The sequence below is a fragment of the Condylura cristata genome, unplaced genomic scaffold (genome assembly GCF_000260355.1).
Source record: "Condylura cristata isolate star-nosed mole 26May11 unplaced genomic scaffold, ConCri1.0 scaffold00010, whole genome shotgun sequence".
In the NCBI taxonomy this organism is placed as follows: domain Eukaryota; kingdom Metazoa; phylum Chordata; class Mammalia; order Eulipotyphla; family Talpidae; genus Condylura; species Condylura cristata.
The window spans coordinates 16,222,526-16,233,293 of NW_004567111.1; the positions used below are offsets into that span (position 1 = coordinate 16,222,526).

The following is a 10,768-nucleotide window of genomic DNA, read 5'->3' on the forward strand; positions in this document are numbered from 1 at the left end:
TAAACAAGGTAGAAACAGCCTGTGATTTTCCACAGGACATATTCCTACTAGCCCCTTACAAGTATCCTAGTGTTTCTCAATGTCTGTCTTGTTGCTGAAACATTCTAGAGACTAAGTTTCCTTCTCTGAGGACATACTAGTGCTATAATGTCACCTGCCTTCTGCCCAGCTTTTCCAGCAAGCTTCTCAGAATGTAATAAGGCAACAAGGCAGTAAAGTTCAGAATTTGCCATGTACAAGTGCCCCTCTGACTTTCCTCTGTTAAGCCTTTTGGAAGATCTAGTGTCAAAGATGTCTACACACCTTTAAAAGGGTTTTCACCCAAAATATAACTATAGAGTCAACTGTTATTTCCTAGAGGTATTAAAAATGCGTAAACTCAAGCTCTGGCAAAATCTTGTCATGATTTTGTTACCTTAGTCCTATCTGGACTATTGTTCCAGAGACAATGATTCAAAATTGGAATTAAATCAGTATAGTCTCAGTTTCTGCCCTCAGGAAAACGTTTTCTCCCACTGAAAGTTTGAGACTTGGGCCTAGATTGGAAGCAATTTGCATCACCTTTTTATTATTTTGTTGTTTATTTTCTCAGAAAGGTAACTCAACAAACAATAAAGGCCTATTATACAACACAAACTTTAATGGTTGATTATTAACCGAGCAAAATACTGCTGCATTTACATGCTTTATGCAATACTCCAATCGTATGTTTTTCAGCTTACAAAATATCAGCAACGTTGAAGAAAGAAAACTAAGATGCATGCTTCTACATATTCTTATAATTAATTACTCTTTTAATAGCTGAGGTCAAATTCCAAGCATTACGCTTATCTATTTTTCATTCAAGTGGAGATTTAAATCATTTATTTAAATCTCTTTATTTAATTTAAATCTCTTTATTTGTTCGTTATCATTAGATATTCTTAACAAAGGCAACTTTCTTCACGAGACTACAGATGTAATCATTTTAACTTGCAACATAAATTGATATCTAGGACATGTCAACTGAAAATTTAGTTATTTTTGAAAGCTGCAGGTGCTATAAAGTGCAGCCAAAGAATTTTTCTTCCAGATGACACTGAGTGTGACAAAACCTTTTAAGGACTCTTCCAAAAATATTTAAAAACTAGACTGACGAAGGATACATTTACCAAGTATGACTGAAGTTTAAATCTCATGAACTTATTTTTAACCCTAAGCAACACAATTTTTTCCAAAACCATTTGTACTCATCTATATTTTTCTTGATATTTATCCTGGCAGGAAGAAAATTTGAAATGAAAATATTTGAAATCTGGAATTAATCAGGCAGCTTATGCATCAATCCTGACCATCTAGATAAAGATTTTCAGGCAAAGTAATTCATTCTAACTGGTCAAATCCAAACCAGTTCAAACTATCAAATAGATATTATCTTCTTTTTAGCCTTACATAAAACATTAAGTGTAAATATTTTATCTCAGCTCCAATATTGCCTTCACATGTACCAAATGCCTAATTGAAAATAAATATGAATAAAACTATGTGGAATGTTCAAAACCCCAGTATGCTCTATTTGGCTGCCAATCTTAAAAAATGGCTACACTGTTTAAATTTACTCTATGTCTGAAACACAAACATTTATACATAGTTTCTTTGCCAAATACGGCTTGCTTGCCTATAAAGATTTTATACTAGGATAACTTTATTTGGAAAAGATGCGATGATAAGGGTCTGTTCTATTTTAATACTTCCTAATCTGCCTTTGCTTTTTATTCAACTATGAAAAGGTTACATAAAAGAGAAGTAATAATTTTTTAATTATAAACTATTGATGTAAATCTAAATCTGAGTAAAATTAATTATGACACTGGTAATAAAATTCTTTAAGACATGTTAAAATACTGTAAGACCAAATACAATCATAAAATTCTAGACTCACTTTATACAGTATAAATCCATTTTCTCTATATGAAGATCAATTAATTTTGTATATTTATAGAAGAAATTTTTAATCAGCAAATGTAGGCAATCAGATTGCAGTAGAGACAGAAGGTATTATTTATTTTTGTTTCTTTAGCTTCCTACTTAGAAATAATTTCAAACTTATAGAAAGTTTCAAATGTAGAATTACTGAAAATCTTAGGTTCTCCAAGCGTTTTTATATATTTATAGAAGAAATTTTAAAATCAGCAAATGTAAGCAATCAGATTGCAATAGACAGAAGGTATTACTTTTTTTGTTTGTTTCTTTAGCATCTTACTTAGAAATAATTTCAAACTTAGTTTCAAATGTAGAATTACAGAAAATCGTAGGTTCTCCAAGCATTAAAAAATTGCAAAACTGTCGTTCAGTTACCAAAATTGGAAAATTAATTATTGATACAATGTTGTTGACTAATCTAGACACCTTCATATTTACCAATCGTCCCGCTTTTTATTTTGCTATGCTGATATCCAATCCAGGATCCTTCATTGCTTTAGTATTTTTCCCTCAAGTCTGGGACACACACTTTTGGCAAGAGTAATACAGATATTTGTTAATAGTATTTCCTATCATATCATGTACATGTTATATCAGGCACATCATATTGGTAATATTCAAGAACTCCATTAAGATAGTGTCTGCTAAATTTCTGCCAATTAAATTACTATTTTTTACTTTTAGTTATCTTATGGAGAGAGGCTTTAAAATTTTGCAAATAGCCCCATTTATCATAATATTTTTCCCAATTAATTTTAGCATACAGTGGATGATACATCTGAGGCAATTATTATGGCCTGTCTGCAAAATGCTGGATTTTCTTTTTTTATAATTCATCCCTTACATATGTAATTTATTTGTATTTAAGGAAAAGCTGTAACTTCTCTATGATTGATCTATGTATCTATGTGGATTGCTCTTGCTATTCTTCCATTACTTTTTCACTTACTTGTGTAGTGATATCATTGTGTGTTCTTTCCTTAAAGGGAATTAATGCATTACTAGATTATTATTTTATTGATATAATTATTGTCTTAGATTTTTTGATGTGATCCTCATTTCTTAGTACTTTCTTACTTTCTCAACCATATGATTGATAGGCTATAGTCATCTGTAATTTACATGACTTATACTCAAAAATAGCCATAATTTTTGATTAACAACCACTACATTTGTTTATTACTATCTAGATGTAATTACTTTTAGAACACTCTGAGCTAGAAAATAAATATACATATGCACATATATTTACACACATCTATACCTGTTATAGATATATCCCCATGAAAGGAAGAGGCAATTTTTTTCCTCCCTCTACTTATGTGCAGCCATCTCAGATTATAAACCCCAGAGTGCCATAACCTGAACTTCCCTGAGTGAGACACAGGTGGGGAGAAGCAAAATGGATGCCAGAGTAGAGATGAAACAAAGGCAGAGAGAGCTGGAGGAAAGATATGTAAAAACATTTTGAAGAGAGAAATGGGTGTGAGGTTACTCCTGGCCATTGGCACACAAAATGGTTGTTGTTATCTTGACTTCATGTTGGATTATATGGTACATTTTGAATTATGAGTCGTTCCTATCCCAGCTTTCTGGGATCTGCCTACCCCATTTTTTATTGTTCCATGCTGGAAGATACCTTAGACCAAGGTAAGCTTTCAGTCTCAGTGGTCTGAACCTGTTAGTTAGGCATTTGCTCATGAGGGGATGGATAATTTGCTACATGGGAGTTTTATTGGGAAAGTATTACTTAAAGTTCTTTCTTCTCTTTTTTTCTCTGTGTGCACACTAACTCTATTGAAAAACATTTCACACTGGAAGTCGGTTTCTGGTGTCTTTGTGATCGCGGAGAGCAGAACCCCATTTAGAGTGAACACCCTTTAGCTGTTTGGGTTATGGGAACCCTCTCCCCCCATAGAAAGTTAACATATCTGTATCTATTTTTTTTTAATTTTAAAGAATATTTCTTACTTATATTTCTGATTTCAATACAGCAGCAGAATATTCACCCTGCCTTGTGCCTTTTTTTTTTTTTTTTTTTTTTTAGTAACTGTCAATAAATACCTGAGACACCAGGCTCTCTTCAGCCAGAGTATATTTGCTAGTTGAGTGAAATATAGAAAGCTTTCTTCCTTTAACATCCCCAATTCCAATTTTCTTAAATTTATCTTTCTAGTGACATTTAGAATTATGTACAATAGTGTCATCAATTTTGCTTCAGCAAAGAGAGTATAATTTAAGAACTAAACAAAAAGAAAATGTATTTACTTGAATTTGCTTTTTCCATTGTTTGTTCTTCCCTTTGTTTCGTTCCAAGATTCCATCCTTCATCATTTCCCTTTTGTTTAGATAACTCACTTTAGTCATTCTTCTAAATATGCTGCTCAGATTTTTTTCTTACTTTTCTTAGTCATCTGAAAATGACTTAATTTTATTTTATTCCTGAAAATATTCTTCTTGAACATAGGATTTGGTGTAAAGAGTTCTTCTCTCTCAGGACTTAAAAAAAGGTTCCGGGCCCCGGGGGTTTTTAATGAGACTATTCTCATTCTGTGCTTTGCATCTAAGTGAAGTGTCATCTCTTCTAAGCCTTTCAGTTTTGTTTTGGTTTGGTCTTTAGTTTACAGATTTTTGATTATGATGTTTCTTAGTGTGGGTTTCTTTGAGTTTATTCTGTTTAGAATTCATTTGGCTTTCTGAAAATGTACACAAATGCCTTGGCAAATTTGGAAAGTTTTGTTGTTTTGAATATCTTTTCATCACTTTCTTTTCTCCTCTTCTGGGAATCCAATGACACAAATGTTAGATGCTTTGTTACAGTTCAACAAGTCCCTGAGGCTCTATTCAATTTTTATATTCAGCCCATTCTCTTTCTCTAATTCAGACTGGGTCATTTGTTTTATTCTATATTGAGAATTATTATATAATGTAGAATCAAGTCCTCTGATTCTCCTTTGTCACCTCCATCCTACTTGAACCTACTTTGTTTATAATCATGGAGGTTTATTATTATTATCATTGTTGCATTTTTCATTTCTAAAATTTCCATTTGTTATTAATATATTTCTTTTGCTTAGAATTTCTATCATTTTATTTCATGTCTGCTTATTGAAATATTTTATAATAATAATACCTTTGTTAGGAAAATCTCACAGCGCTGTCATCTTAGTGCTGATCTCTTGTTTTTGAGGTCATCCCATAAATATTTTTGGTGGTTTTCAATTAAATAGTACATACAAGGTATTTATTTGTGACCCCTCCTGGATTTTATATAACCTGTTAATTTGGCTAGCTTCTTTTAATATTGTTCCAGCAAAGGAGGGATGTTGCTTTTTTACTGGGCCAGAAGTCTATATTCCCAGTAGGTCTCTGTTGACAACAAACTTAGAAATCTAATCACAATCCTGGCTCCCAAGAGGTTATCAATGATCCCTCTTAGGCTTGGTGAAGGAAAAGCTCCTCCTTATAGACTACTGCATGGATTCCACCACTGTCATTGTGGAAGTAACCTCATCATTGCTGGCGATGACAAAAAATATTAACTCACCAATAGGCCTTCTCTGATATCACCCCAGGAGGTAGCTAGAAGATTGCTTTATTACCACTAAATTGGTGGGGAAAGTCATCTTTTCAGGAGTAAAGTTTGCCTTTATAGATTCATACAATCCTTATTTGATTTACCCTAAAATTTTAATAGTATTTCTTCCAGTATAAATGGAGTTTTTCTTATGACCATGTCATAAAATGGATTACTTTTTGTGTATATGAAGATTATTGACTTTTTATGTTAATATTATATCCTGTTAAGTTACTGGAGAGAGGGGGCCTCCTGGTCTTTTTTTTTTTTTAATTTCATGAAATATCTGTATAGATTCCCCATCTGTAGAAATTAAAAACTGACTCCAGTACAGAAACATATATATTATGTTCAAGTTTCTGGAAGCAATCATTTTGGGCTCACTTATATATCATAAATGAATGTTGAATTTCTTATAGTGTATAGTGGAAGATTCTGGATACTTTGGTGGTAATGATATTATAACATATATTTGATGACATGGGAATTTATTCTCCTAAATCACATACAGTAAGTCATGAACATGGTAAACTACCTCAATTTAAATAAATACAGAAAATAATTTCAACCACAAAATAAAAAAAAAACCAAATAGCTAAATAATGTTAAATTTCTTGATGATATTATTAGCATTTAAGGAAATTACCTGTATTTATTATTACGTTATGATGTAAGATTTCCTAACGTTTAACCAACCTTTAATGCCAGGAATATATTAAACTTGAACACAAATCTATGATTTTCTTAATGACTTTGAATTCTATTTGAATCTATCTAGTATTTTGCATCAACCTGTTATATAGGTCTGCTTATATTATCTTTGTCAAATTTAGGTAATGTTATGTAATGTTTTCAAATTTCTGAACAATTTCAAAAGCAGTGGACCATATTTCATGTCAAGAAGCCTAGAGTCATTGAGGTTATAGATATCAGCTGATTTAAATCTCATTTTCACTTGCCATCTAGTGCTATTAATGAGAATTCTGAAAAGAAATTGAAGAATAAATATATGGCATCCAAAGTCGAGTTATCAGGAAATTCAGACATAAAAAAACAGGAGAAAAAAAGAAGATATATAAGGAATTATGATAACAATCAAGGAAATTTTCCAAAATTAACTATCAGTTTTTAATTTTAAAGTACTTATTAAATGGTTAGAATGATAAATGAAAAAGCACCACAAATCATCATGAAATTATAGAATCCCAAGGAGAAAGAACAAATCTCAAAGGCTTCCCAAAAGTAGAAACACTATTTATAGAGTAGATGAGCCTAATATTATAATTCTCATTAACAGTAAATAACTAGTGAAAATTAAGCAAATTTATCAACATTCTGATGAAAAACAATCTCCAATCCCAGCTTCAGTACTCCATAGTAATTAATCAATTATAAGTACAGCTCAAATTCAGACACATCGGCTTAACTAAAATCATCTTCCATCCACTCTCATAAAGAAAGCTAATAGATGATAAACTCCCAAGAGAAGCATACCAAAAATTCGTGGCTTTCAGGAAATAGGGCATCTAATATAAGAAAGACACATGATTTATGATAAGGAAAGCTTGAAGATGAGAGCTGTGCACATATATTTAGAGAGAGATCAGCTTAGCTCAGAATAGCAAACAGGAAAACTCAAGAGCACTCTCTCAAGAAAAGAAATACAGAGCTATTATAGAGTTTTCTACCAAGGTTACTTGAAGCACCAGACTGGTATTAGGAAAAGTTAGGCAGGTAGTTTAAAACAAGTCATTAAGTCCACAATTGCACAAAATTGTGCACAAGTCACACAGATGTGATATGATGTAAGACTTAACTTTAAATAACATAACTATAGTTTTTAGACTATAAAGAATAAATATAGATTAATTTGAAACTGCTACATGACAATATAGCAATATATGGGAGACTTGCTACTGGATTCTAAGAATCATAAATAAAAGTGAGTTAAACAGACAACTGTTATGATGGGAACTCAGTAAATAATTTTTACAATGAACGCTCAAAGCAATTTTAATATATATAGAGGTATATAGAGGCAAATCCTAAAACAATACTGCTTTAAGAATTTGACTGACTTCAGAGTTGAAATCAGGACATGAAGTAAGAAGCAGAGCAAAGGACTGTTATTCATTCTAAGACTTATTGAGTTACTTGAATATTCAAACTCAGCCCATAGTAATAGGATAAAAAATTTAAATTTCACAATAGCATGTAAGAGAAAACATACCTGCATTCATAGCAAAATGAATATAAAATCAAAACCTAAAAGAGAAAATGGTAACTATTCATCTGAAAAAGTACTCACACTATTAAACATTCTCATTTATACTATTTACCAAAAAAAAAAAAAAATGATTATTCATCTGGTAAAACTTTTAGTTTTTTTATTATTTTTTTCTATTGTTCATCTTTGTTTCTGTTTCCAATCTTAGTTTTACTTTCTGGGAAGAGCCATCTTCATCAAACCTATGGTCTGGCTACCATGGCATTCCTGACACATGTGAATTACCATTGCAGAGTTGACATCCTAGGCTTACTCATGTTGGAGATTTATAGCCAAAAATGTAAGTTCACTTCCTACTGTGCAAGTTGTGGAGAGGAGAGATGAAATGAATTATATGTGCATGTTTGTTTGTATAACTAAGTGCATAATTGTGGTTTGAGCAGATATTCAATGGGGTAGAGAGGGCACATCAGTGACTAGCTGAAGTGTTCTTTTGATAGTAACACACGATATATAAAAATGCTTTAAATACATATGATTTCATATATATAAAACAAGCAGTCAGGAAGAGCTGACCCAGAAAGGGACAGGTTTGTAAAAGACATTGACAGTTTTGGGAAAGCTGTCGCTGCTGCCCTGTAGAGGGAGAAGGATGTTGAAGAGAAACAGAGGCAGCAGGAGAGTCTGCCTCTGGCCAGTGTACTGACTGCACTACAGTCTTCTCTCTGGGCTGGGCTCATTAACCCCCTGGTGGAATCATAAACTGCTGTTAAGTATGTCTAGGGTTGATGCCTAAGGATTTTTTTTTCTATATTTGGTTTGACTAAGTCAATTTGGAGGGACCACTAAGTCTTTCACAGTGGCCTCAATCTCCATATCCTCACCTGGTCTGCACATAAGTCTGCGCATCTGGATAGTTTGCTTTCCTACATGGCTTGTTTCACGACTGTGTAAATCATGTGGACCCTACCCCAAGCTTCTGGCCTCATGGGATCCCTTTTCTGGTCTTGTGATGCCTCCTTCCCACATTTGGTAGCATGTTCTAGGGTGGGCTACACTGGCTCATGCCTTATTAAGTATTTTCAGTCTACCAGAGAGGTGTCTGTAGCATCCTAATGCTAATCCTAATCCTAGATTGCTTGTACGTTAGTATTTTGCCATCTGCTTCTGTACAACCATCAGATTATGGCCGATTCTGGAGTCCTTGCCTGGAGGCAGGAAGCTCCTGTGAGGTGGACTATCTGTTTCCGTTGGTGATGACTGGGCCAGAGCCTGGAGGCCCAGTGACAGAAAAGTTCAGACAAACAAGGATTAGGTCCTTTATCAAAGCCCCACTATTTTCTTTCATTCCTCATTTTTTAGAGGCTTTGAGGGCAAAGGTCTATCTCTTTTGTAACTACTTCCTGCTGAGGAGGGGCATTCTGCCATTGGAATGGAACTTAACTTAGGCAGGGAAAGGATGAAGTAGGGTATCACCTGGTTGGATTTCCAGGTTTCATGCCCTTGGGGCAGAGCCATCTGGAGTTTAAAATATGCTAAGCTCCTGGCCATGTAAGTTACCAGGCAGTTGAAGAGACAGGAAGCAAAGTAAGCCTCATAATAGCTGTGAGGGGCCAAGAAGGGCAAGAACCAGGGATCAGAGGTTAGACAAGAAGGGACAGCATTTTATTCATCTTCTAGGTGAATAAACTCAAAGCATCTTCCTGTAGCAGGTTCCATGCCACAAGATTTTGCTAGCACCAGCTTCAACTAAGATAGAAACATCCAGGTAGGTTCAGAGGAAGAAGTCTGAGTCGCTTGGAGATGATAGCTGAAACTCTTGTCTTTCTATCTTCCAAACTAACTACCAGCCATTCATTTATTCCTGGGAAACAATGACTGATTTTTCTGGCTTCTGCTTTTAAACAACAATTTCAGATAAGAGATAGGATCAGAGCACTACCAGGGTCCTCGGGCTCTTGCGTGCCATCTGGGGTAACAGCGGGTCTTACTTAGGATGATGTACAAGGGTTTCATCCCCTGTGGAATAAGAGCGGACCAAGCAGTCAACATATCCCTATGCTTCTTCCCACTGAGAAGAGAGCTGGAAACATGGACTGTTCTTCCTCCAGGTTTGTGTAAATATCCAACTCCTACCCCTCAGTGATGGATACCAACCGTAGTTGGAATGTTTACCACAGAGTTTTTCATGGGCTGAAATGGCCGGGAGATGGGGGGACTCCCCAAACTAGATGGCATACAGAGGGGCTACTGTGGATTCAGAGAGTTTTTCCAGTGAGCACTGGGTCTCCCATTTGTTCATTCAAAGTGGCTCAGTCTTATCTTTCTCTTGGGGTTGTTCTGAGTCAGGCCACTGGTAACATCTTTATCTTCCTGCCATCTCTGAGCTGGCTGTTAGTATCTGATGTGCTTGTTTAACCTTGTCTGAGGATTTTGAAGAACACAGATGGCAAAGCCTTTGCCACGAGTTAGTGATCCTGGGAGCCAAAGCAGAGCCATGGTCACTTCAGGGTGGGAAAGGAGGCCAAACCTAGAGATTATTTCTTTGAGAAGGGAATCACCCTCAAACCCTGAACTATCTTATATTCTCCACTGGGTAATCTTATGTATTAATTAGGGGTACTTGTGAGAATGGCAAGACTGAAATAAAATGGATTAAGAGGTTCTCAGTTACTGGTTGAACCCCTTCTAGGATTTCTTTTCTTCGGGGATACTGTCTTAGGTGGGGCTTTGGAGTCAAGTCATATATTTTATGTGGATGACTGAGGTGCGTCTGGATCCAGACCTCAGGACTGAATAGGGATAAGTCCCTCAGAGAAGATATTTTTGTGGCTAGCATGCTCATCTTGGGACTGAACAGGTTCATTTAGGGTACATGTAGTGACTTCCAAATCCAGTGAGTTCCCAATGTACGTAGCAGTCTCTCCTTAAGAGAGGACCGGCATATTCTGGTATATACAAGAGGAATTTTCAAAATACTTTCTACTTCAACCTTTAGAAGG

The 10,768-nt window shown here is 34.7% G+C and overlaps 1 long non-coding RNA gene across 1 annotated transcript in view; it reads left to right on the forward strand.

The window, feature by feature from the left end:
- LOC105853471 overlaps positions 1–8,060 on the forward strand; it is a 292,122-nt gene extending 284,062 nt beyond the window's left edge. The window contains exon 4 of the long non-coding RNA XR_001145315.1: positions 7,975–8,060. This is a non-coding gene — a long non-coding RNA (uncharacterized LOC105853471). The remainder of the gene's footprint in view (positions 1–7,974) is intronic.
- The last annotated feature ends 2,708 nt before the right edge of the window (positions 8,061–10,768 follow it).